We start from the raw sequence: 25,508 nt of genomic DNA, 5'->3' as shown, positions 1-25,508 counted from the left end.
ATTGTTGTTGTGCAGAGAAATGGCTACGTATCAGATACAGTAACAGTTGGAGCAGAATCCAGTGTTTCCTCTATATTCTGTATCCATAAGTGCCTGCTGATTCTACTGCAGCCGCCATGTAGGATATCATTCCCTGCAGATTACACAGCCTACACTTATACATTGCCCCTTAAATAGAAGAACATCGCAGGATGCAGTTATACAGCAGTCACAAGGGAGCTGAAGATGATTCATCTTTTGAGTCATCTCCAAGTTATGATCAAGTACTCCTTGTATCAGGATGGTCAGCACTTCAATCATCTCTCCGTGGTCTCAACACCAGTTCAACTTACTCAACTAAAGGCAGATAAGCACTCCTGTGCACTTCTATTGTTAGGTTGACAAAGACAAAAACACACTTATCACAAACCTCTGTCTCTTCTTGAAGGTCTAGCCTGAAATGAAATATTCGTTTCTATAACCTTCCCGCCTTGTTTCTTTTACTTAATGAGGGGCACCTACGATGAAATATTGGGAGCCTAGTTGGCTGTCACTGTTTACTTCCCATGTTCCTAGTACCCAAAAATAACTGAGGTGGATGTACACTTCATTAGAAGGTATAGAGAGCCGACACAGACTGGCACTCAGGAGGTGACTTTCAATCTATGAATCTGCAGCTGATTTCAGAGAAACAGAGCATGACACAGACCAAGAGGAAGCCGTAGAACCCATTGTATCTATGTTGGCTCTTCAGCAGAGCTATCCAATTTGTCCCACTTCCCTGCTCTTTCCCCATAGCCTTGTAATTATTTTCCGTTCAAGTATTTATCCAAGTCTCTATTGAATTTGCTTCTGCCACCCCTTCAGGCAGTGCATTCCAGATCACAACAACTTGCCGTGTAAAAGGAAATGCCTTCACGTGTCACCTCTGATTCTCTTTGCCAGTGGCCTTAAATCTGCAGCCTCTGGTTACCCACCTTTCTGCCACTGGGAGCAGTTTGTCCTCATTAACTCAAAATTGTTCATGATTTTGAGCACATCTATCAAATCTCCCCCTACTCTTCTGTTCTCTAAGGAGAACAACCCCAGCTTATCCAATCACTCCACATAACTGAAGTCCCTCATCCTTGGTACCATTCTAGTAAATCTCTTCTGCAACCTGTCTAAGGCCTTGACATCCTTCCTAAAGTGTGGTGTCCAGAATTGAACACAATGCTCCAGCTGAGGCCCAACCAGTGTTTTGTAAAGTTTCATTTTATTTCCTCTTCTCACTCTTCTAAACAAAATGTATCTCTTCATAGTTCTCTGTGTAAAATTTCATCTGCCATGTGCCTGCTCATTTTACCATGTCAGTTTATATCTACCTGAAGTCTCTTACTGTGTTCCTCATTATTTAAAGGATTTCAGAGTTTCATGTCATCTACAAACTTTGCATAACCAACAATGTGGAAAATTGCCTAAGTATGCCCTGTCCACAAAAAGCAGGATGAATTAAATCTGACCAAATACTACCCCATCAGTCCACTCACAATTATCAGCAAAGTGATGGAAGATGTCATTGACAAGTGCTATCAAGTGGCACTAACTCAGCAACTGTCTGCTCACTGATGCTCAGTTTGAGTTCAGCCAGGGTCACTCGGCTCCAGGCCTCATTACGGCCTTGGTTGCAACATGGACAAAAGTGCTGAATTCAAAAGGTGAGGTGACAACAAGGCAGCATTTGACCGACTGTGGCATCAAGGAGCTCTAGCAAAATTGAAGTCAATGGGAATCAGCGGGAAAAGTCTGCATTGTCTGGAGTCATACCTAGTGCAAAGGAAGATGGTTGTAGTTGTTGGAGGCCAATCATCTCAGTCCCAGGACATTGCTGCAGGACTTCTTCAGCTACTTCATCAATGATCTTCCCTCCATCATAAGGTAGGAAGTGGGGATGTTCGCTGATGATTGCACAATGTTCAGCACCATTCACAACTACTCAGACAGTGAAGCAGTTCACGTCCACATGCAGCAAGACCTGGACAACATTCAGGCTTGGGCTGATAAGTGGCAAGTAACATTTTCGTCACATAAGTGCCAGGCAATAACCATCTCCAACAAGAGACAATCTAACCATCTCCCCTTGATGTTCAAGGGCATTACCATTGCTGAATCCCCACTATCAACATCCTGGAAGTTACCATTGACAAGAAACTTAACTGAACCAGCTATATAAATACTGTGGCCACAAGAGTATGTCAAAGGCTAGGAATTCTGAGGCGAGTAAGTCACCTCCTGACTCTCCAAAGCTTGTCCACCATCTACAAAGCATAAGTCAGGAGTATGACAGAATACACTCCACTTGCCTGGATGAGTGCAGCTCCGACAACACTTAAGAAGCTTGACACCATCAAGGACAAAGCAGTCTGCTTGATTGACACCTTAAACATTCACTCCATTCACCATCGGTGCACAGTGCAGGCAGTCACAGAGGCAAAGTGCTGGAACTTACCAGCCCTTTGGGGACAGGTTGGGATGCAGGAAGGTCTTGGGTGGCATGCCCATCGTCCACCCGCTGCCATGCCATTTTGCCAGCAACGGGAAAGGTGGCAGATGGCCTGCTCCATGCTCAATTGGGCTACTTAAGTGGGAAATTAAGCGCCACATCCAACCTCCACTGGCATTTTACCAGCTGTTGGGGCCCTCCGCCGCATGGGGAGACTGTCCAGTAAAACCTGGCAGCCTCCTGGTGAGCTCCTGGGGTGGAGGGCCCTCCTTTTCGGCACTCTTTGACCCATGGTGAGGCTCCTCAGGCTGCCCTCGCAGCAATGGTGCCACCTGCCCTCTGTGAACACCTTCCTCCCCTCGCCGGGGCCTGCCTGACTCGATCCGGCGTCCCCAGATCCCACTGACATGACTATGAAGACGATGGGCCTTTAATGCAACTTCATCCTCCAGGTGCAACCCCAGCAGTGGTCACTGCTAGCAGTGGCACTGCTGAGGCTGCATAGCGGCCGGCCTTCTGATTGGGCCGGCAGCTCTTGGGGACGAGCAGTTGTCCTGAATAAGGATGGCAGCCCCGGCAGCAGCCACTTAATTAACTTCCACAACAAAATGTGGTCCCGGCTTCTGCTGCCCGCCGAAGCAGGGTTGCCCTCTGTTTTCGACCTCAGCAGTGGGACCCTGCTGCCTACATAAAATTCTGGCTAGAGAGTCATTCCGGCACAGAAGAAGGCTATTCAGTCCATCGAGTTCATTCCAGATATCTGTAGATCAATCTAATCAGTCTCATTCCCCAACTTATTTCCTTCAAGTGCCCATCCAATTTCCTTTTGAAATCACTCATTGTCTTCGCTTCCACCACCCTTGTAGACAGTGAGTTCCAGGTCATTACCATCTGCTGCGAAAAAAAGTTCTTCCTCGCATCCTTCCCTTCGTCTGTTGCTCAAAGCCTTAAATTTGTGTCCCCTAGTCCTTGTACCATCAGCTAATGGGAACAGCTTTTCTTTGTCTACCTTATTAAAACCAGTCATGATCTGATACACATCTATCAAATCTCCCCTCAATCTATTTTGCTCCAAGCAAAACAATCCCTGCTTCTCAACCTAACCTATTAGCTAAAATCCCTCATCCCTGGAACCATTCTAGTTAATCTCCTCTGCACCCTCTCAAGAACCCTCGCATTTTCCGAAAGAGTGGTGACCAGAACTGGATGCAATACTCTAGTTGTGGCCTAACCAGAGCTTTATAAAGGTTCAGCATAACCTTTATGCTTTTGTACTCAATGCCTCTATTTCTGAAGCTCAAGATCCCATATGCTTTGCCAACTACTCTCTCAATATGTCCTGCTAGCTTCAAAGGTCTACGCAAGTAAATCATCGGGTCCCTCTCTCCCTGTACGCTCTTTAGAACTGTGCCTCTGTATTACCTCTCCCTATTACTTCTGTTAAAATGCACCACCTCAAACTTCTCTATAATAAATTCCAGCTAGGATTTTATTGTTTATCACGAGGGGAATTGAATACAAAAGTAGTAAGTATGCTTCAGCTATACAGGGCATTGGTGAGACCACATCTGAAGTACTGTGCACAGTACTGGTCTCTTTATTTAAGGAAGGATGTAAATGCGTTGGAGGCAGTACAGAGAAGGTTTACTAGGCTAATACCTGGAATGGGAGGGCTGTCTTATGAGGAAAGATTGGACAGGCTAAGCTTGTTACCGCTTGAATTTAGTAGAGTAAGAGGCGACTTGATTGAAACATATAAGATCCTGAGGGGTCTTGACCGGGCGGATGTGGAAAGGATGTTTCCCCTTGTGGGATTATCTAGAACTAGGGGTCACTGTTTAAAAATAAGGGATTGCCTACTTAAGATAAAGATGAGGAGAAATTTTTTCTCTCAGAGGGTCATGAGTCTTTGGAATTCTCTTCCTCAAAAGGCAGTGGAAGTGGAGTCTTTGAATATTTTTAAGGCAGAGCTAGATAGATTCTTGATAAGCAAGGGGGTGGAAGGTTATTGGGGGTAGGTGGAAATGTGGAGTAATCAGTTCAGCCATGAACTTATTGAATGGCAGAGCAGGCTCGAAGGGCCGAGTGGCCGATTCCTGCTCCTAATTCGTTTGTTTGAATGTATGTTCACATGTCTGCCCATCCTGCTTGCCTATTTATGTCCTATTGCAGTTGATTAGTATCATCCTCACTGTATGCCATACCTCCAAGTTTGGCATCATCATCAGTGCGTACCATCTACCAAATGCACTGCAGCAACTCACTGAAGCTCCTTTTTCCAAACCTATGAGCTCTACCTCCTAGACGAACAAGGGCAGCAGACGCAAGAGAAGATCACCATCTGCAAGTTCCCCTCCAAGCCACATAACATCCTGATTTAAAACAATAGCACCATTCCTTCACTGCCACTGGATCAAAATCCTGGAACTCCCTTCCCACTAGCACTGTGGGGGTACCTACACTGCATGGACTGCAGTGGGTCAAGAAGGCAGCTCACCAGCACCTGCTCAAGGACAATTAGGGATGGGCAATAAATGCTGACCTAGCCAGAGCCACTCATATCGCATGAACACAATTTTTTTAAAATCCAGGTCGTGAATATATGTCAAAAAGAGCAGTGGTTCTAATACTGATTCCTGGGAACAGTGCTGTATACTGGCTTCCATTCTTGTTCTCACATTTCTGACATCAGTGTGACAATGTCATGATGCTGTGCCTCAAATTCCAGCCTCGCCTCAAACTTCTAAAAACTGCTTTCACATCGCACTATGAGATTTATGTTTCTGCATCCTCAGCCACTTTACTGTGATGCTAAATTTGATATATAAGCATTTTAAACTTTTGAATAGCATCTATTTCACTTGCATTAGGGACATTGACACAAACAGCGAATATAGCTGCATTGCTGGCCACCTCTCCTTTTACCTGATAAAAGGCCACTGAACTGAAACATTAGGATGAATTTTACTGCAGGCTTCAGGACCTTGATATCAGGGCAAAAGCAGGTCCCGAGCCCACACTTGCCGGCAATGGGACAAGCTCAATGATTTTACTGCAGGCGTCCTCCGAGTTGGCTACACGTGAGTCTGCCATCCAATTACGAATAGTGGGAAATGCTCTCCATTCTGTTGCTCCAATCAAAGAGCTGGCAGCTCTGAAGCCTCAGCAGCACTACCAGGAGAGATGGTCGCTGCTGAGGCAGGCAGGAGACCTCAGGCGCCTCCAGGTACATACATAAAAATTAAAAATTCAGAGGGCCGAGGGAGATGCCTTGCCTGCTCGTGGCCCCCTCTTTTTTCTCCATGGAGCCTCTGGTCTGATGGCCCTGGTCTGCCTCAAGTAGGCCGGCTCCATGATGCTGGTTGGTCTCTCCATGTAGTGGGGGAGCTGTCCTGCTGTCTGCAAAATTCTGGCAGCTCTGTAAATTGGCCCTTAATAGGGCATTCAATTATGTAAATAGGCTTCCCACCTCCTTGGAGTGGGCAGCCAATCTACCTTGATGCCTGTTGCTGGGAAAATTCCCCAGTGGCTTCACTCTGTGTGGGAGCCATCCCAATGCAGTTCCCTGTTATTTTACCTGCCCCCACCCCTCCTCCCCCACAAGCCTGCCACCTGGAGGCTGGTAAAATTCTGTTTCTCTCTCCACAGATGCTGCCAGATCTGCCAAGTATTTCCAGCATTCTGTTTTTATTTCAGATTTCCAGCATCGGGATTATTTATTTTTTGCTTTTATTTCTCCTTTACCTTCTTTACTCAAAGAAGAAAAATTCCAGCTTCTCTAGTCTCTCGACTTAACTGAATTCTCTTATCCTTGGTGTCATTTTGTTAAATCTCCTCTGAACCATCTCCAAGGCCTTAACATCCTTTCTGAAGTGAGGTGCCCACAATTGGGCACAATACTCAAGTTGAGGTCTAACCAGTGTATTTTCTCTTTTATTATCCACTTAAACCATTTTCTGATTAACTGTGTTGCTGTTATTGTTGCTAGGCTACTCATGGGAATCAAGGTTCACACATCCTGTTTTACTAAGTGTTTAACTGTGATTGCTCCTGATCTCTGAAGATGGACCATTCACTCCTCCATCAGCAGAAATATAAAGCTCAGTACAGCTGAGGTAACTGGTATGGCCTCAACATTTCAAAAGAATGACTGCAATTTTCTTAATTCTCCAGCATTAATTGAATCCAATTTTCTGCAAATAATAACAAAGCCCTGGATCAGATGTATTCTTACTTACTTGCTGTGATTATAACAAGACAAATTGGACAGGTTTTCTTGAGTTTAACAAAGAAAGAGGTTAACTTTATTATACCTAAACCGAACTAATAAAAATAGTAAACAATATGCCAACTTTCACACACACACACACACACACACACATTGGAGGTTTACAGACACAAAAATAGGTTACAGAGTGGATAAAGATAGATTGGTTAAGTTAGAATCCATAGAAGAAAGGGTTAATATGATGTAAAGTTAGAACCTTAGTGAAACTTCATGTTTTGATATGACTGATAAGAATGAAACTGGACACAAAGAATGTGGTGACATGATGTCTATTCTGGGTGGGGGGCGGGGTGTCAGTGGTTGTGAAACCCAATGACAGATAAAAGTTAGACTTGGCTGAACATGTTTAAAAATGCTAATTCAGCTGACTTAAGTGGTGTACAGCGTGTTTTGGAAGCTGAGAGAAAAGGCTGCATTTGCTGACAATGCAACCACTAGGTGGCGCTGTACTGGCACATGTGCAAATACAGCCTGTTCCACTTAAACGTCACAGTCTGCAACGTTAAGGCAGCTGCCAGGACTAAAGATGGCGCTGCTCAAATAATCACAGAATGACAAAGTAAACCTATGGCAGCACGCTACAGAAATCACCTCTGACAGTGCTGCATAATTCTAATTGTTTTCAGTGCCATTCCGCACTGGCGGCTTGCTCTCTGCCCCCTGCTTCCATCCTGCACCGCGCTGCCCTAAGAAGCAAGGCAATGTAGCAGCACGTGGCAGAGAGGAGGGAAGCGGTGCCGCCTTGAGCTAGCGTCTGGAGGGATAGGGGAGAGAGTGGATGGCGGGGGGAGAGAGAGGGTGGTGGGGGGGGAGAGGCAGGGTAGAGGATGGAGTGGAGCGGATGGAGAGAGCGGCGGGGTAGTGGGGGAAGAGAGCAGCGGGGTAGTGGGGGAAGAGAGCAGCGGGGTAGTGCAGGGATCGGAACGGCCAGAGAGAGCACGGGATGGGGTGGGGGGGAGGGGGACTGGAGCGGCTGAAGAGAGCGGCGGGGTGGGGGGGGGAAACGGAGCGGCCGGAGAAAAATGGAGCAGCCGGAGAGAGCGACGGGGTGGGGAGGGGGAGCAATGCGGCCGGAGAGAGTGGGGGGGAGGGTGTGGGGGGAGTGGAGCCGACCAGGCGCGTTGCATGAAGATGTACACGTTACGCGATGACGTTGACGGCGCATGCGCTAACCAGTCCCGGCAGTCGGAACGCCACGCACGCGCAGACAGCAGGAGCCGATCTGCGCATGTGCGCATCTTGGTGCAGCATGATGACGTCAGCAGCCGACTACATTGTCAGGAATCACTTTGGCGAGAAAATGGCACAAGCTGACATTGATTGATGATGTCAGGGTTTGTCTTCTTTTGAAATGTAGAGCAGCTGATTCCACAAGCAAGTTTTACTGGGGAGAAAGTTTAAGAAACATGGAACTTATCAAGGTGGGATTTAACACTATTGTTTAAACAAAGGTGGGGGTAGGTGGTGGCGTAGAGGTATTATCACTGGACTAGTAACCTAGAGTCCCAGGGTATTTCTCTGGGGACATGGGTTCGAATCCCACCACAGCAGAAGGTGGAATTTGAATTAGTAAATCTGGAATTAAAAGCTAGTCTAATGATGGCCATGAAACCATTGTCGATTGTTGTAAAAACCCATCTGGTTCACTAATGTCCTCTAAGGTAGGAAATATGCTTTCCTTACCTGGTCTGGCCTACACGTGGCTCCAGACCCACAGCAATATGGTTAACTCTTACATGCCTTCTGAAATGGCCGAGCAAGCCACTCAGTTGTAACTAACCACTACAAAGTCTATAAAAAGGAATGAAACCGGACGGACCACCCGGCATCGACCTAGGCACCGGAAACGACAATGGCAAACCCAGCCCTGTTGACCCTGCAAAATCCTCCTTACTAACATCTGGGGGCTTGTGCCAAAGTTGGGAGAGCTGTCCCACAGGCTAGTCAAGCAACAGCCTGACAGAGTCATACTTACGGAATCATACCTTACAGACAATGTCCCAGACACTGCAATCACTATCCCTGGGTATGTCCTGTCCCACCGGCAGGACAGACCCAGCAGAGGTGGTGGCACAGTGGTATACAGTAGGGAGGGAGTTGCCCTGGGAGTCCTCAACATCGACTCCGGACCCCATGAAGTCTCATGGCATCAGGTCAAACATGGGCAAGGTTACCTCCTACTGATTACCACCTACTGCCCTCCCTCAGCTGATGACTCAGTACCCCTCCATGTTGAACACCACTTGGAGGAAGCACTGAAGGTGGCAAGGGCACAAAATGTACTCTGGGTGGGGGACTTCAATGTCCATCACCAAGAGTGGCTCGGTAGCACCACTGCTGGCCGAGTCCTAAAGGATATAGCTGCTAGACTGGGTCTGCGGCAGGTGGTGAGGGAACCAACACGAGGGAGAAACATACTTGACCTCGTCCTCACCAATTTGCCTGCTGCAGTTGCTTCTGTCCATGACTGTATTGTTGGGAGTGACCACCGCACAGTCCTTGTGGAGACTAAGTCCCGCCTTCACATTGAGGATACCGTCCATCGTGTTGTGTGGCACTATCACCGTGCTAAATGGGATAGATTTCGAACAGATCCAGCAATGCAAAACTGGGCATCCATGAGGCGCTGTGGGCCATCAGCAGCAGCAGAATTGTACTCAACCATAATCTGTAACCTCATGGCCCGGCTTATCCCCCCACTCTACCATTACCATCAAGCCAGGAGACCAACCCTGGTTCAATGAAGAGTGCAGCGGGGCATGCCAGGAGCAGCACCAGGCATACCTCAAAATGAGGTGTCAACCTGGTGAAGCTACAACACAGGACTATCTGCGTGCCAAACTGCGTAAGCAACATGCGATAGACAGAGCTAAGCGATCCCATAATCAACGGATCAGATCTAAGCTCTGCAGTCCTGCCACATCCAGCCGTGAATGGTGGTGGACAATTCATCAACTAACTGGAGGAGATGGCTCCACAAATATCCCCATCCTCAATGATGGGGGAGCCCAGCACATCAGTGCGAAAGATAAGACTGAAGCATTTGCAACAGTCTTCAGCCAGAAGTGCCGAGTTGATGATCCATCTCGGCATCCTCCTGAAGTCCCCAGCATCACAGAAGCCAGACTTCAGCCAATTCAATTCACTCCGCATGATATCAAGAAACGACTGAAGGCACTGGATACTGCAAAAGCTATGGGTCCTGACAATATTCCGGCAATACTACTGAAGACTTGTGCTCCAGAACTTGCTGCGCCCCTAGCCAAGCTGTTCCATACAGTTGCAACAGTGGCATCTACCCTGCAATGTGGTAAATTGCCCAGGTATGTCCTGTACACAAAAAGCAGGACAAATCCAACCCGGCCAATTACCGCCCCATCAGCCTACTCTCTATCATCAGTAAAGTGATGGAAGGTGTCATCAACAGTGCCATCAAGCAGAACTTGCTTAGCAATAACCTGCTCAGTGATGCTCAGTTTGGGTTCTGCCAGGGCCACTCAGCTCCTGACCTCATTACAGCCTTGGTTCAAACATGGACAAAAGGGCTGAACTCAAGAGGTGAGGTGAGAGTGACTGCCCTTGACATCAAGGCAGCAGTTGACCGAGTATGGCATCAAGGAGCCCCAGCAAAACTGAGGTCAATGGGAATCAGGGGGAAAACCCTCCGCTGGCTGGAGTCATACCTAACGCAAAGGAAGATGGTTGTGGTTGTTGGAGGTCAATCATCTGAGCTCCAGGACATCACTGCAGGAGTTCCTCAGGGTAGTGTCCTAGGCCCAACCATCTTCAGCTGCTTCATCAATGATCTCCCTTCAATCATAAGGTCAGAAGTGGGGATGTTTGCGTATGATTGCACAATGTTCAGCACCATTCGTGACTCCTCAGATACTGAAGCAGTCCATGTAGAATTGCAGCAAGACCTGGACAATAACCAGGCTTGGGCTGATAAGTGGCAAGTTACATTCGTGCCACACAAGTGCCAGGCAATGACCATCTCCAACAAGAGAGAATCTGATCATCTCCCCTTGACATTCAACAGCATTACCATCGCTGAATCCCCCACTATCAACATCCTAGGGGCTACCATTGACCAGAAACTGAACTGGAGTAGCCATATAAATACCGTGGCTACAAGAGCAGGTCAGAGGCTAGGTATCCTGAGGCAAGTAACTCATCTCCTGACTCCCCAAAGCCTGTCCACCATCTACAAGGCAAAAGTCAGGAGTGTGATGGAATACTCTCCACTTGCCTGGATGGGTGCAGCTCCAACAACACTCAAGAAGCTCGACACCATCCAGGACAAGCCACCCGCTTGATTGGCACCCCATCTACAAACATTCACTCCCTGCACCACCGATGTACAGTGGCAGCAGTGTGTACCATCTACGAGATGCATTGCAGCAATGCACCAAGGCTCCTTAGACAGCACCTTCCAAACCCGCGACCTCTACCAACTAGAAGGACAAGGGCAGCAAATACATGGGAATCCCACCACCTACAAGTTCCCCTCCAAGTCACACACCATCCTGACTTGGAACTATATCACCCATTCCTTCATTGTCGCTGGATCAAAATCCTGGAACTCCCTTCCTAACAGCACTGTGGGTATACCTACCCCAAATGGACTGCAGGGGTTCAAGAAGGCAGCTCACCACCACCTTCTCAAGGGCAATTAGGTATGGGCAATAAATGCTGGCCTGACCAGCGTCGCCCACATCCCATGAATGAATAAAAAAAAACAAAGAATTCAAAATATTATTGAAAATTTAGCTTAAGTTGGATTTTGATATGACAGTACGATTCTGTCAGCGAAACATCCATGCCCACCTTGAAAAGAAAGGTATAAAGATCATTGTAAAAAGTGATTCAGGGCTGCAGCCAAGCAACTTGGTCAGTTGCTGAAAAGTATGATCAACAGGAGGTGACTGCTCACCGGCTGATCTTACTTATAACTTCTTGTAATATTTTTATGACTAACTGGTATATTGCTAGTGGGTGGATTGCTAATGGGTGTATTGTAATTTTAATTGGTATTCCTACCAAACTTAGTAAAGATATTAATGTTTAATATGAGCTTTGAGTGTTGTCTTGTTATTTCTTATAATTCTTGTATCCGAACTGTAGAGTGGCTAATCGTCCTCCTCCGCGTCCTCATGCTTCTGCTCAGCGTGCCAGTGGTTTGCTCTATCACATTTCATGGTTTTCATTATAAGCATGCTGTGCAAGCGTGCATGGGATGTGCAGCAGAGTCATGAACCATGTGGTCAGCAGATCATCCTTGTCACCCAGTAGCCACACTTTGGTTTGTTGTGGTGGCTCAAATACCCATGGCACAGCAGACTGCTGCAGAATGAAGGCATCAGTATTGCTGCCAGGATACCAGGCAGTGACTTGCATGAGTCACTGCCTATGGTCACACACCAGCTGGATGTTGAGGGAGTAGAACCCCTTTCGGTTGCAGTTCATCTCAAAGTTGGCATGCGGCGCCCACAAAGCAACGTTCTTGCAGTCAATTGCACCCTGCATGATGGAGAAGCCGGAAACCCTCACAAAGCCATATGCTCACTCCACCTGCTTCTCCTTGGCAAGAGAGAATGAAATGTAGGCAGCTCGCTTTGAATAGAGAGTGGACAGTAAACTCTGAGATGTTGCAATATTGTCCAGCTGCAGCCTGGAAGTAGACAGAGGCATAAAAGTTCATGGCCATGATCACCATTACTGCTACATGCAATGCTGTCCTTGCCTTGCTCTGAGGTTGCAGCAGGTGGCAGTTTTCAGTGAGGATGTCCTTACTGGTGCACAAATGTCTGACACATTGTTCCTCGCTGAGGTTCAGGTAGGAGACTTGGTCCCTGAACACCCTGGGCAGATGTGGCCTCCTGATAAGAGCCCTCGTCCACCTCCTTTTCCTTCCTCATCTCCCAGCTTTCTCTGTGTCACCTCTGCTCATTCTCCCAGTTATGCTGTATTCCAAGGAGAATGTCTACTAATGTATCCATGTCTGACAGCAACTGGACCAAGTCCCTCAGCACCTACAACATCATTTCCTGTAGATGTTAATAACTTTAAAGGCCTCTAGAAAACACAAAATACTTCTACAATCACAGCACCAGCCATTATACAAGACTAGAAAAGACAAGTTTGAAGTTTAGTCACTGATGTAATGTGGGAAATGCAGCAGTCAAGTTGCACACAGCAATCTCCCACAAATGGCAATTTTTAAATTATTTTATGGGATGTGGGCATCACTGGCAAGGCCAGCATTTATTGCCCTTGACAACTAAGTGGCGTGCTAGGCCATTGCAGTTAAGAGTGAACCATGTTACTGTGGGTCTGGAGTCACTTGTAGGCCAGACCAGGTAAGGACAGCAGATTTCGTTCCCGAAAGGACATTAGTGAACCAGATGGGTGTTTACAACCATTGATGATAATTTCATGGCACCATTACTGAGACTAGCTTTCAATTTCACATTTTTATTAATTAATTGAATTTAAATTTCATCAGCTGCCATAATGCAATTTGAACCCCTGGCCCAGGACATTAGCCTGGGCCTTTAGATTACTAGTGCAGTGATTTTACCACGACACTACCTTCTCCCCCTGATGTAGTAACAAGCAGATAATCTGTTTGTGATGTTGATTGGGGGATCAATATTTGCCAGGGATAACTCCCCTGCTCTTCTCCAAAACAGTGCTGTGGGATCGTTTACATCCATCTGAGAGGGCAGATAGGGCCTTGGTTTAATAGATCCATTTGAAAGACGGCACCTCTTGCAGTGCTGTGCTTCCTTAGTACTGCACTGGAATGTCAGTTTTGATTTTGTGCTAAAGTCCTGGAGTTTTTTTTTATTTCCAAAATATACTTTATTCATAAAAATCTGTAAAAATTACATTCCCAAACAGTTTAAAACAACATCAAGTCAAAAATACAAACAGTGCAAAGGTTTCCTTCAAAACAATCATGAGTTGCTTCACAACCCTTCAATTTCATTTGTCATGCCATAAACATTTTTACATTTTACAGCTAATGAAAATTTTCCCGATACAGTTCGAGGGGTTTCCCATGGATCCAGCCCCTCAGTTCAGCTAGGTGGGGGGACCTTACACTGTGGTCTTTTCCCATTGAGCCTTTGCTGCGGCTGCCCCAAGCTTTAGTGCGTCCCTCAGCACGTAGTCCTGGACATTGGAATGTGCCAGTCTGCAACATTCAGTGGTGGACAACTCTTTGCGCTGGAAGACCCGCAATTTTCGGGCAGACCAAAGGGCGTCTTTCACCAAATTGATATTCCTCCAGCAGCAGTTGATGTTTGTCTCGGTGTGCGTCCCTGGGAACAGCCTGTAGAGCACAGACTCCTGTGTTACAGAGCTGCTTGGGATGAACCTCGACAAAAACCACTGCATCTCTTTCCACACCTGCTATGCAAAGACATATTCCAGGAGGAGGTGGGTGACCGTCTCTTCCCCACCACAGCGACCGCGAGCCCATTGTGTGGAGGGAGCGAGACTTCGGGCATGCAGGAAGGATCTGACGGGGAGGCCTCTTCTCAGCACCAGCCAAGCTACATCTTGGTGCTTGTTTGAAAGTTCTGGTGATGAGGCATTCCGCCAAATGACTCTGCTCGGGGAACCATCCGACAGGATCCACCATCTCCTTTTCCCGTAGGGCCTTGAGGACATTCTGTGCAGACCACTGCCTGATGGATCGGTGGTCAAAGGTGTTTTCCCGCAGAAACTGCTGCACGAAGGATAGGTGGTACGGCACGGCCCAACTGCATGGAGCGTTCCGCGGCAATGTGACCAGGCCCATCCTTCGCAACACCGGGGACAGATAGAACCTCAGCACGCAGTGACACTTGGAGTTTGCGTACTGGAGGTCTACACGCAGCTTGATGCAGCCGCACACGAAGGTGGTCATCAGGATGAGGGCCACGTTGGGTACATTTTTCCCGCCCTTATCCAGAGGTTTGAACATCGTGTCCCTCCGGACCCAGTCCATTTTAGATCCCCAGATGAAGCGGAAAATGGCTGGGTGACCGCCATCGCGCAGTAGTGGGGTATGGGCCAGACCTGCGCCACGTAAAGCAACAACGTGAGCGCCTCACACCTGATGACCAGGTTCTTACCCACGATGGAGAGAGATCGCTGCCCCCACATGCTCAACTTTTGTTGTACTTGGCTACTCGCTCCTCCCAGGTTTTGGTGCACGCCCCGGCCCTTCCAAACCATATCCCCAGAGTGGAAATTGAACCTACAACCTTTTGACTCAGAGGTGAGAGTACTAACAACTAAACCACAAATAACAGTAGCTAATGACCCCTTTAAGTAGTGCTGGTGGAATGTCCTACCTGCTGCTGAGGATGTGTTCAGCCATGCGTGATTAATAGAGGGTGTTAGCTGGAGCACTGAGCTCAAAACGTCAGCACTGGTATCAAATTGGCATTACACATGAATTGACATTGTGATCTGCCTACTCTGCATACTTCCAGCAGATGCTCACTGCATGCTTGCTAATGGCCTCACCAACATGACATCCAGTGTGACTAGCATCAGAAGTGTGAGTACTTTCTGTATGTTGATGCTCTAAGACCACTCACCTCACCCAAAAAATGGGTGCTCTGCACCCAAATTTTGTGCAGAACGTTTCTTTGGAAAGGCAGAAAATAAAGATAGAATTTTGAATGTGGAAGCAGTAAATTAGAGGCAATTTGCTTCTTTATACAGCTGTTAGTACAGTTAATGCATAATTAAACATGCACACTAACTTTTGTGCCCTGGTTTGCAACTTACAGTGAGAAATGTTACAATAGAAATGTATGAAAATGTTGAATTGGAATTATCAAGCCAAAAGCTGCAATATTCTTAAGGGGACCAAAATTCATGGATCTTGTGTGACTGATATTGAGGCCATTATACTGTGATGTTATATACTGAGTTGACATGGATGTGGTACTTAAATGCTAATTGTTACTAGTATCTTCTAAGTACCTGGAACTAAACCAGATGGACAGTAATTAGGGTTGAAATCAGTCTTGGGTGTTGTTGTGGAAAATAGGCAATAGCTTGTTGTCTTTCTTTTTTCTTTTTTTCTTCTTTCTTTCTTTTGGGCCTCCTTATCTAGAGAGACAATGGATACGCGCCTGGAGGTGGTCAGTGGTTTGTGAAGCAGCGCCTGGAGTGGCTATAAAGGCCAATTCTGGAGTGACAGGCTCTTCCACAGGTGCTGCAGAGAAATTTGTTTGTCGGGGCTGTTGCACAGTTGGCTCTCCCCTTGCACCTTTGTCTTTTTTCCTGCCAACCACTAAGTCTCTTCGACTCGCCACAATTTAGCCCTGTCTAAACCTGTCTGGAACTAAACCAGATGGACAGTAATTAGGGTTGAAATCAGTCTTGGGTGTTGTTGTGGAAAATAGGCAATAGCTTGTTATACACCCCACCCAATTCAATGGAAAATGAAAGCTGGCAGAGGCTAAAACAGGCTTCTGATTTTCCATTACCAAGACTGCATATTTCCATTTCCATAACATTACACGATTCTGCCCCGCCTCAGCTCATCTGCTGCTGAAACCATTGCCCAGGCCTTTACTACCTCTGCACTTGACTATTCCAACATTTTCCTGGTCAGCCTCCCAACTTCTACCCTCCATAAGCTTGAGCTCATCCGTGCTGTCCATATCCTAACTCACACCAAGTCCCATTCAACCATCATCCCTGTGCTTGCTGACCTACATTGGCTTCCATTCAATTTAAAAATTCTCATTCTTGTTTTCAAATCCCTCCATGGCGTCACCCCTCCTTATCTTTGTAAGCTCCTTCAGCGCTACAGCCCTCCGAGATCTCTGAGCCCCTCCAATTCTGGCCTCTTGCACATTTCCAATTTTTTTTTAAATCGCTCAACCATTGGTGGCAACACTTTCACTTGCCTATGTCCTAAGTGCTAAAATTTCCTTCCTAAACCTCTCCTCCTTTAAGAGGCTCCTTAAAATTTCTTTGACAAAGCTTTTGCTTGTCTGTCCTAATTTTTCCTTAAGTGGTTCAATGTCATATTGTGTTTGCTAATACTCTTGTGAATTGCTTAGGGATGTTTTACGACATTAAAAGGCACGATATAAATGCAAGTTGTTGTTTTTGTTGTTGTTGTGCACTGCCGCATGCCAATTTCACTCCCCGTTGTCTTTTTTGGGTCAAAGTGCTTGTTAATAACACTGAAAGAGGTAAGTCTGTTCAACTCATTTCGGGTAGAGATTACTGCATTGATTTTCTCTTAATGCTCCTTTCTCAGTTAGTTAAAAATCTATGTTTAATTTATTCTGTTTCCCAATGGCAGTTACTTCAGAATTTCATCAACATTACTCTCCTTTTACTTACTGGTTTCTCATCAATTTTTAATAGCATTGGAAGCTGAAATCCCACCACCTCTCACTGAAGGAAGTGGATTAACTGTCTGGTTTCTTGGTGAATTACTGAGTATTTTCTTTAAGTTGAAGACAGAAATAGACAGCATGCTAAATAATTAAGAAATGGTGTCTTTACAAATGTTATTGATAAGTTTATCTAACCACAAACATAAATAGGAACATGGTGCGTAGGAACAGAAGTAGGCCATTCAGCCCCTCAAGCCTGTACTGCCATTCAGTTAGATCTGTAGCCTCAATAGCTTTTTGGGGTAAGAGAGTTCAGAGTTGCACGATGTTTAGTGTGAGAAACTGCTTCCTGACATCTCCCCTGAAAGGCCGAGCTCTAGTGTTAAGCTTATTCTTAGTTTTGGACTGCCCCACCAGAGGGGCAGTATGTTTGGGATTGAATTGCACAAATTTTTTTCTGTAAAAACTGTAAATAAATGTACAGGGCTACAGGGATAGAGCGGGGAATGGGACTGACTGGATTGCTCTACAGAGAGCTAACATGGACTCGATGGGCCGAATGGCCTCCTTCTGTGCCATAATGACTTGATGGCTCTAATCCAATCCTTTAATCATCTTAAACACCTTAGTGTTTAATTTTCCATACACAATTAAATACAAGCCTAGTCTATGCAACCTGGACTCAGAATTTAGCCCTTTTAACCCTGGTAGCATTCTTGTGAATTGTGCTGCACACCCTTTCTAAGGTACTGTGCCCAGAACTGAATGCAATACTCCAGATGCTGACTCATTAGAGCTTCATACAATGGTAGCATAACATTCACCCCTTTGCATTTCAGCCCCCTTGAGATGAAGGATAACATTCCATTAGCCTTTTAAGTTATTTTAGTACCAGTGTATTAGTTTTTAGTGATTTCTGTATATGGACCCCTAAATCTATAAGTTTCTCGACAGTTCCTAGCTTCTCACCATTAGAAATGAGGAAATTTAAACTAATCAATGATAGAGACACTTCATTATGATTCCATCTAATAGCAAACAATATAGTTTAATCATTATTGTGATCGGACTGAAATATTTTATAGGTCCTGGATATTTTGATAGGAACCATTTATCTGGATACTATTTTTTGCCTGGTGAAATCTAAATTTGTTTTACATCTTTATAATTGAATGGAACAGAGGCTATGTTTCAGATTTGCGTTGTTTCTGTCTCTAATTTTTTTTTCAATAATTTCATATTGCGAGAATCAAGCTGATTGATCTACAGCAGGAGAATTCTTTCTACAGGCAAATGGAAGTCAAAAGAAGTAGTCTTGATGTTGGATTCATTGATGCCACAAGGAAGCACCAAAAGTAGCAACAATTGATTTTTCTAGTTATATACAATAATTTCAGGTCAGTTTTAAGTCGTTTTCTCCATGAATTTGAGCTGCCTTAGAATTTGGGAGATTGTTGTGATATTAAACAATCTGTATTTTTAAGGAAAGATGCTAAGGGTATGGAGTGTAAAATGATACATAGTAATTTTTCATTGTACGAATTTCAACACGTGCCTTGATTCTGACTTTATTTTGAAACTTTTTGCTCCTAATTAGTGGTTTTATTGTTGGTATTACAGAAATGAACCCCTAATCTACAATGCAAAGGAACACAAGAATAGGAGTTGTTTCATTCAGCCTTGAAGCCTGCTCCCCTATTCAATTTGATCATGGCTAGTCTGTACCTCATCTCCATTTACCGGTTTTAGCTCCATGCCCCTTTATACCCTTAGTAGAAATGTATCATTCTCAGCCTTGACAGTTCCAATTATCCCAGATTCCACAACCTTTTGGGAAAAGAATTCCAGATATCTAGTACTCTGTGAAAAACGGCTTCTGTTTTCCCTCCTTTGTGGCCAAGTTCTAACTTTAAGATTATGCCCCTAATTCTTGATTCCCACACTAGAGGAAACAGTTTCTCTGTATCTGCCCTATAGGATCCTTTTAACATTTTGAATGTCTCGAGCACGCCACCCCCGAATTTTCCCTACTCAAGGGAATACAAACCACCATTCTTAAACAGACAGAAAAAGACAATACTACTAAGAAGCGCTTATGAGCATTGCTAGCAGTCGCTTTCAGGACTCATTTTGCTGGGATAGAATTTTAAATATTCGAACCAAACACTGTTTTTGGCTTATTGTTTCTATAGGCAGAAATAAACATTTTCAAAATCCCTGGAAACGAGGCTCTCAGTTTACATTATGGAGAACTAGCAGATGAACAGTAACACAAAAATTCGTCTGTCATTTTGGCAGTGACATTAACCTGTAGAAAACCAACAGCTTTTCACCTCTGCTGAAATAGGGGAGATTGGAATTCCAGACAGATTCATCAGTGGTCATCTATAATATCTTATAATGTAATTGCAATGCCCGGGCATCTCATTTTTTAAGTTAATCTCTTAAAGCTAACTAATAAGTGAAGAAAAAAATTACAGTAAATTTCTCTCAGCCAACTGGGATGGATCTGATGGAAGTAATGCAGGGATAGATGGAAAATACATTGCCAACTCATGTCAGGCTGAAACCATACTTCACCTACTGATATTGCAAGGTTAACGTGCAAGAAGGAGTTTGCACATCCGCTTAGGAAAGATGGTGAATGAACCATGGAAATCTAAAAAGCAAGAGGAAATAACTTTAAAATTCATTTCTACTGCAGAAGGGATTATTACTGAACATAACAAAGTCACTTAGAGAAATCTCAGTAGTATCTATCTGAAAATATATTGCAGATAACTCTGTATCTGTAGGAAAAGGACAGGAAGTAGGTAGAATAATTGCTAATCTAATATGTGATGTGTTGGCTATTCATCAGTAACTGGTGGATCCCCATGGCATTGCTCACAGACAATCTACAAGCGCATGCGAAAGCAGAGAAGCGCAACACCCTCCAAAAGCAGTGCACATTGGAACTCATGGATTTATTAAGCTAACAATGCCCCACCATGCATTTATACAAAGAGAAAACAAGGACATTAGTTGGAGCTCACAGGCTGTGAAAAAGCCCAGCAGCAATAAGTGTTGCATAAAACAAAAAAGTCTAAACTTATAACCTAACAAAGCATCAATTTAGGAGTTACAGGAGGCCCTGAACAGACAGGTTTCTGTCCTTTGGGCTAGGAAAGGTGCCAGGAAGATCTGCAGCATCATTTTCTTCGAGAAAGAGGAAACCTGTCCTTCTGCTAAAAGCAGGAATCAGAAACAATCAGCAAATCTTAAAAACAACAAAACATGGCAAGGCAAACATTTCAGCAGGCAATCAGAGGCAATGGGAGCCGCTAAAGGGTGGGAAATGGGTACTGTGGGACAAGGAGAGATGGAATGAAGAGCCACCTGTCATAACCACATAGAAAGGGAGGAAAACTGAAGCAAGGAAAGAAGAAAATTTTGAGTATTTGTTCCAAATTTACAGGTATTAAGGAGGAAGTTTCGAGAATTTATCCTGGAGCTAATAGGCTGTAAGAATAGTGCTGTGGCAAGTATGTGTATGGGGATATTCACCTTATGAAGCTCCTACTATTGATAGAATTGTGAGGCTGCAAATATAACTGGCTTTATAAAGTGCAAGTTTATCAAGGTGCACCTAGAACTATGATAGAAGGGTGGGGGAGCAACTTTTGTAGCGCAAGAGACCAGCACAAAATGGATAGCACATCTGGAATGCCTACCTGAGACTTGCTGCAAATTGGGTCTCAGGCCTTATTATAAAACCAGTAAGCTGTGCCCACGAATCAGCCAGCATAAGTATAAGCCAGAATAAGAATATTCCTACTATAAAGAAAAATTCTAAGGGGAGGACCCACAATCTATGGCCAACTAAAGAAGCTAAAGAAAGCATCAAACTTAAGGCAAAAACATATAATTATGCAAAGATGAGTGGCAGGTCAGATGTTTGGTCTGAATATCAAGAATGGCAGGGAATGAATAAAAGGTTAATCAGGAGAAAGAAATTACAGTATGAGAGGAAGCTAGCTAGAAATGTAAAAATGGATAGCAAGAGTTTCTACGGATATTTAAAAAGGAAAAGAGTAAGTAGAGTGAGTGTTGGTCCTCTAGAGAGTGAGAATGGGGAGTTAATAGTAGTTTATAAGGAAATGGCGGATTAAATAAACAAATATTTTGCTTCTGTCTTCACTATAGAGGATACTAAAACCATTCCAGTAATAGCTATAAATCAGGAGGTGGAAGGAAGAGAGGAACTTGGTGAAATTACAATCACCAGAGAAGCGGTACTGACCAAACTGATGGAGCTGCGGGCTAACAAGTCCCCGGGTCCTGATGGGCTTCATCCCAGGTTGTTAAAAGAGGTGGCTAATGTGATCATAGAAGCGTTGGTGCTAATCTTTCAAAATTCGCTAGATTCTGGAAAGGTTCCGTCAGACTGGAAAGTAGCAAATATAACCCCTCTATTCAAGAAGTAGGGGAGGCAGAAAACAGGTAACTATAGGCCAGTTAGCTTGACATCTGTCGTGGGGAAGGTGTTAGAATCGATCATTAAGGAGACTACAGCTGGGCACTTAGAAAAACTCAAGGTAATTGGGAATAGTCAGCATGGTTTTGTGAATGTTTAACCAATTTATTGGAGTTCTTTGAAGGAGTAACATGCGTTGTGGATAAAGGGGAACCATTGACGTACTGTACTTGGATTTCCAGAAGGCATTTGACAAGGTGCCACATAAAAGGTTATTACGCAAAGTAGGAGCTCATGCTGTAGGGGGTAACATATTAGCATGGATAGAAGATTAGCTGACTGGCAGAAAACAGAAAGTATGCATAAATGGGTCCTTTTCTGATTGGCAGGATGTGACGAGTGGAGTCCTGCAGGGGTCTGTGCTGAGGCCTCAACATTTTACAACTTATATCAATAATTTAGATGAAGGGAGCGAAGGCATGGCAGCTAAATTTGCAGATGACACAGAGATAGGTAGGAAAGTATATTGTGAAGAGCACATAAGGAGGTTGCAGACCGATATAGATAAGTTGAGTGAGTGGGCAAACATCTGGCAGATGGAGTGTAATGTGGGAAAATATGAAATTGTTCACTTTGGCAGGAAGAACAAAAAAAGCAGAGTATTTCTTAAATGGGGTATGACTGCAGAATGCCGAGGTGCAGAAGGATCTAGGTGTTCTAGTGCATGAGTCACAAAAGGTTAGTATGCAGGTACAGCAAGTAATAAAGAAGGCTAATGGAATGCTGTTCTTTATTACGAGAGGAATTGAAAATAAAAGAAAGGATGTTATGCTTCAGTTATACAGAGCATTGGTGAGACGACATCTCGAATACTGTGTGCAATTTTTGTCTCCTTATTTAAGGAAGGATGTGAATGCGTTGGAGGCAGTTCAGAGGAGGTTTACTAGATTGATACCTGGAATGAGCGGGTTGTCTTATGAGGAAAGGTTGGACAGACTGGGCTTGTTTTCACTGGAGTTTAGAAGAGTGAGGGGAGACTTGATTGAAGTATATAAAATCCTGAATGGTCTTGACAGGGTGGATGTGGAAAGGATGTTTCCTCTTGTGGGTGAGTCCAGAACTAGGGGGCATTGTTTGAAAATTAGGAGTCACCCTTTTAGGAAAGCGACAAGAAGACATTTTTTTCTCTCAGAGGGTTGTGCAACTTTAGAATTCCCTGCCTCAGAAAGTGGTGGAGATGGGGTCATTGAATATTTTTAAGGTGGAGATAGATAGATTCTTGTTAGGCACGGGAATCAAAGATTATCGGGGGTAGATGGGAGTGTGGAATTCAAGACAGAAACAGATCAACCATGATCTTATTAAATAGCGGTGCAGGCTCGATGGGCTGAATGGCCTACTTCTGCTCCTAATTCATATGGTCGTATGGTCGTAGCCTGATGCAGCTCGTTTGTTGGGCCCTTGAAAAATTTAGGTGAGTCCTATGCCAAGCTGAGCCATAGGGAAGTTCTGAGGGTAGAAGAAGAACTCCTGGCTCCAAATAAAGGCACATTTAAGAAGTTAAACTTACATTTTTGTAAGTGGCCTCCAGCAGTCCCTTTAAAGACCAATGATTAGGTCGCTGTAGCGGAACAAGCACAGTGCAGAATCAGCCCAATTTATGTTGAATTTGAGCATGGAGTCCTAGAACAGTCATTAAATTATGATTTGCATTGTCAAAGGGCCTAAAGTCTGCTTGGACTCTTGTCCAATCGGGTGGTAGGATTTTCATTACAAGATCGCCGATAATTTGATCCTGTTTTGGTGCATTTTTAGTTCCATGATTTTTATTCACTATTTGCATAATAGCCTGTAAGTCATAACTAAGTGAGGGTGAGTTTTTCTTGTGCTGCAATGTACTTGGCCTAACAAGATCACAAGATACAGACAGGTAAGGAAGGCCATTTGCTTTGTCTTAATTGGTCCATCCAGAACTGCCCTACATTCCCTTCATTACTGCATCCAATTGTTTTGTAAATGATTCCAAATTTTTACCTCTACTGTTCTGCCTGAAAGCCTATTCCAAATGTTGATCACTCTCCTCATGGCAAAGAACTACCTGATATCAGGTTCTAAAGTTACCTTTTACCTGTAACCTCTTGTCCTATGCCCACAGTTTATCCATAATGACATTTTCCCAACCATTTACTATCTTGCATACCTCTCAGATGCATCCTCCCAGGTTGAAAAGCTCAAGTATTTTCAGTCTTTCTTCATAATTCAGACCCTTAATCCTATGAATCAACCACATGGTTCTTCACCAGTGTTCAAGTGTCTCCCTTGATTATCAGCAAGCAGAACCTGATACAGTGCTTCAACGATCTATTGCCATGAGGCTACCTCGGGAGAAGGAAGATGAGGAGAAGGAAGAGGTGGAAGGGAGGAGCCATCTGGGATCCTCTCACTCTGGGCAAGCTGTCTGTGGCCGGTTACTCAGACTCCTGTTACTGAGATTTCATCTCCACATCACAGTTGCTCCACAATTCACCACCTTTCAATCCATCTACTATGGACCATCACAGTGCCCTCTTGGCCAAAATCCTGAAATAAAAGGCACCAACAAAAAAGCACTCCATATCAACTTTATCCAACAACACTTCCAATAACACAAACAAAGTTGAACTATTCACTCTTGTGCATCCCTTTAGTGCCTGTCTTGTGATGCCTTTGCCTGTCCTAATGCTCCTATACAGTGCTACCCAATGGTTGCAGCACGGCTCTTAGAATGCCTATGACTTTCACTGGTGGAGGCTGCAGATGGCCTTGCAGAATAACTTCAAGCAACTCTGGGCCTTGTGGGCCTGGCTTCGGACTGCGCCACCTCAGCACAGGCAACAACAGGGGTGGGAGCATGAATTCTGTCATCCTGAGAGAGGCGAGCAGGTTTGTGCGCCATGGAACCACCTGCCACTCCTGCAGGGTGGTGCCTCAGCAATCCTAGTAATCTGTTGGAGTATAGACTGCTGAACTGCTGTGAGAGCCTAGAAGCCTCTTTGAGGATTGAAATCCACAGCCTTGATGGCAGCAGTCTGATCCTGCACAGCAACAAGCTGGCATGCATTGTATCAAGCATGGCTCTCATAACTTCAGTCTGAACTTCCACTGTAGCAGTGGATGTTGCATAGATTCTCTCTGTGCTGCAGTGGAAGCTGAAACATTGGCCACCAGATGTGCATCAAGGGTAGTTCTGCAAGTGCTGTCAGGGAGTAGACCACCTCTTCCAGGCTGGGAAAGATGGGCTCCAAGATCTGCACGAAGCTCTGTGCCAAGGACGAGCTGGTCTCCTCCATACACTGTGACAGTGACAGCAGGCTCTGTGGATGGCCTGCCAATGCACCAAATGTCTTGTGCATTCCCACCAGCCTTTTCCTGTATGCCGTCCCATCAAAATCTTCATTTAGGTCCTCTGCAGCAGAATTTGTCTGCAACCTCACCCTCCTACACATGCTGACACACAAACTATCCTTCCCCTCAGCCTGGCTGCAGCCCACTCATGTCCAGTGACTTACCTATGCTAATTCTGACACTATGCCATCCTCTAAGGTATGCTAAGTGCCAGTATCTGAGTTGGTGGCTGCGAGTGTCAGATCAAGTGATGAACTTCTTCATCAGATGTCTGGTGTAGCTCTTATCCTTCCTCATGAGGCTGCAGTGGTTGGCCAGGTTGCAGGTCTCAGGTACCTGAAAGCAAAAATGCAGAACGGCAAGGTTGGGGTCAGGGAAGTGGGGGTTTAAGGTGGAAGGCAAGAAGTCCATGGTCACACCATCTGCAGCTTGCACTTCATGCCAGATAGCAGAATGAGGGTGAACTAGGATTTGAGAAGGTGCATAAGGCAGGAGCATGCCATCATCTTGGATGTTCTTGGCAATACCAGATGCAACAGCCTCAGTCACAGCAAGCCC

Source organism: Heterodontus francisci, chromosome 12 (assembly GCF_036365525.1).
Source record: "Heterodontus francisci isolate sHetFra1 chromosome 12, sHetFra1.hap1, whole genome shotgun sequence".
In the NCBI taxonomy this organism is placed as follows: Eukaryota; Metazoa; Chordata; class Chondrichthyes; order Heterodontiformes; family Heterodontidae; genus Heterodontus; species Heterodontus francisci.
The sequence above is the reverse complement of the archived record's forward strand: the minus strand, read 5'-3'. Positions refer to the sequence as shown.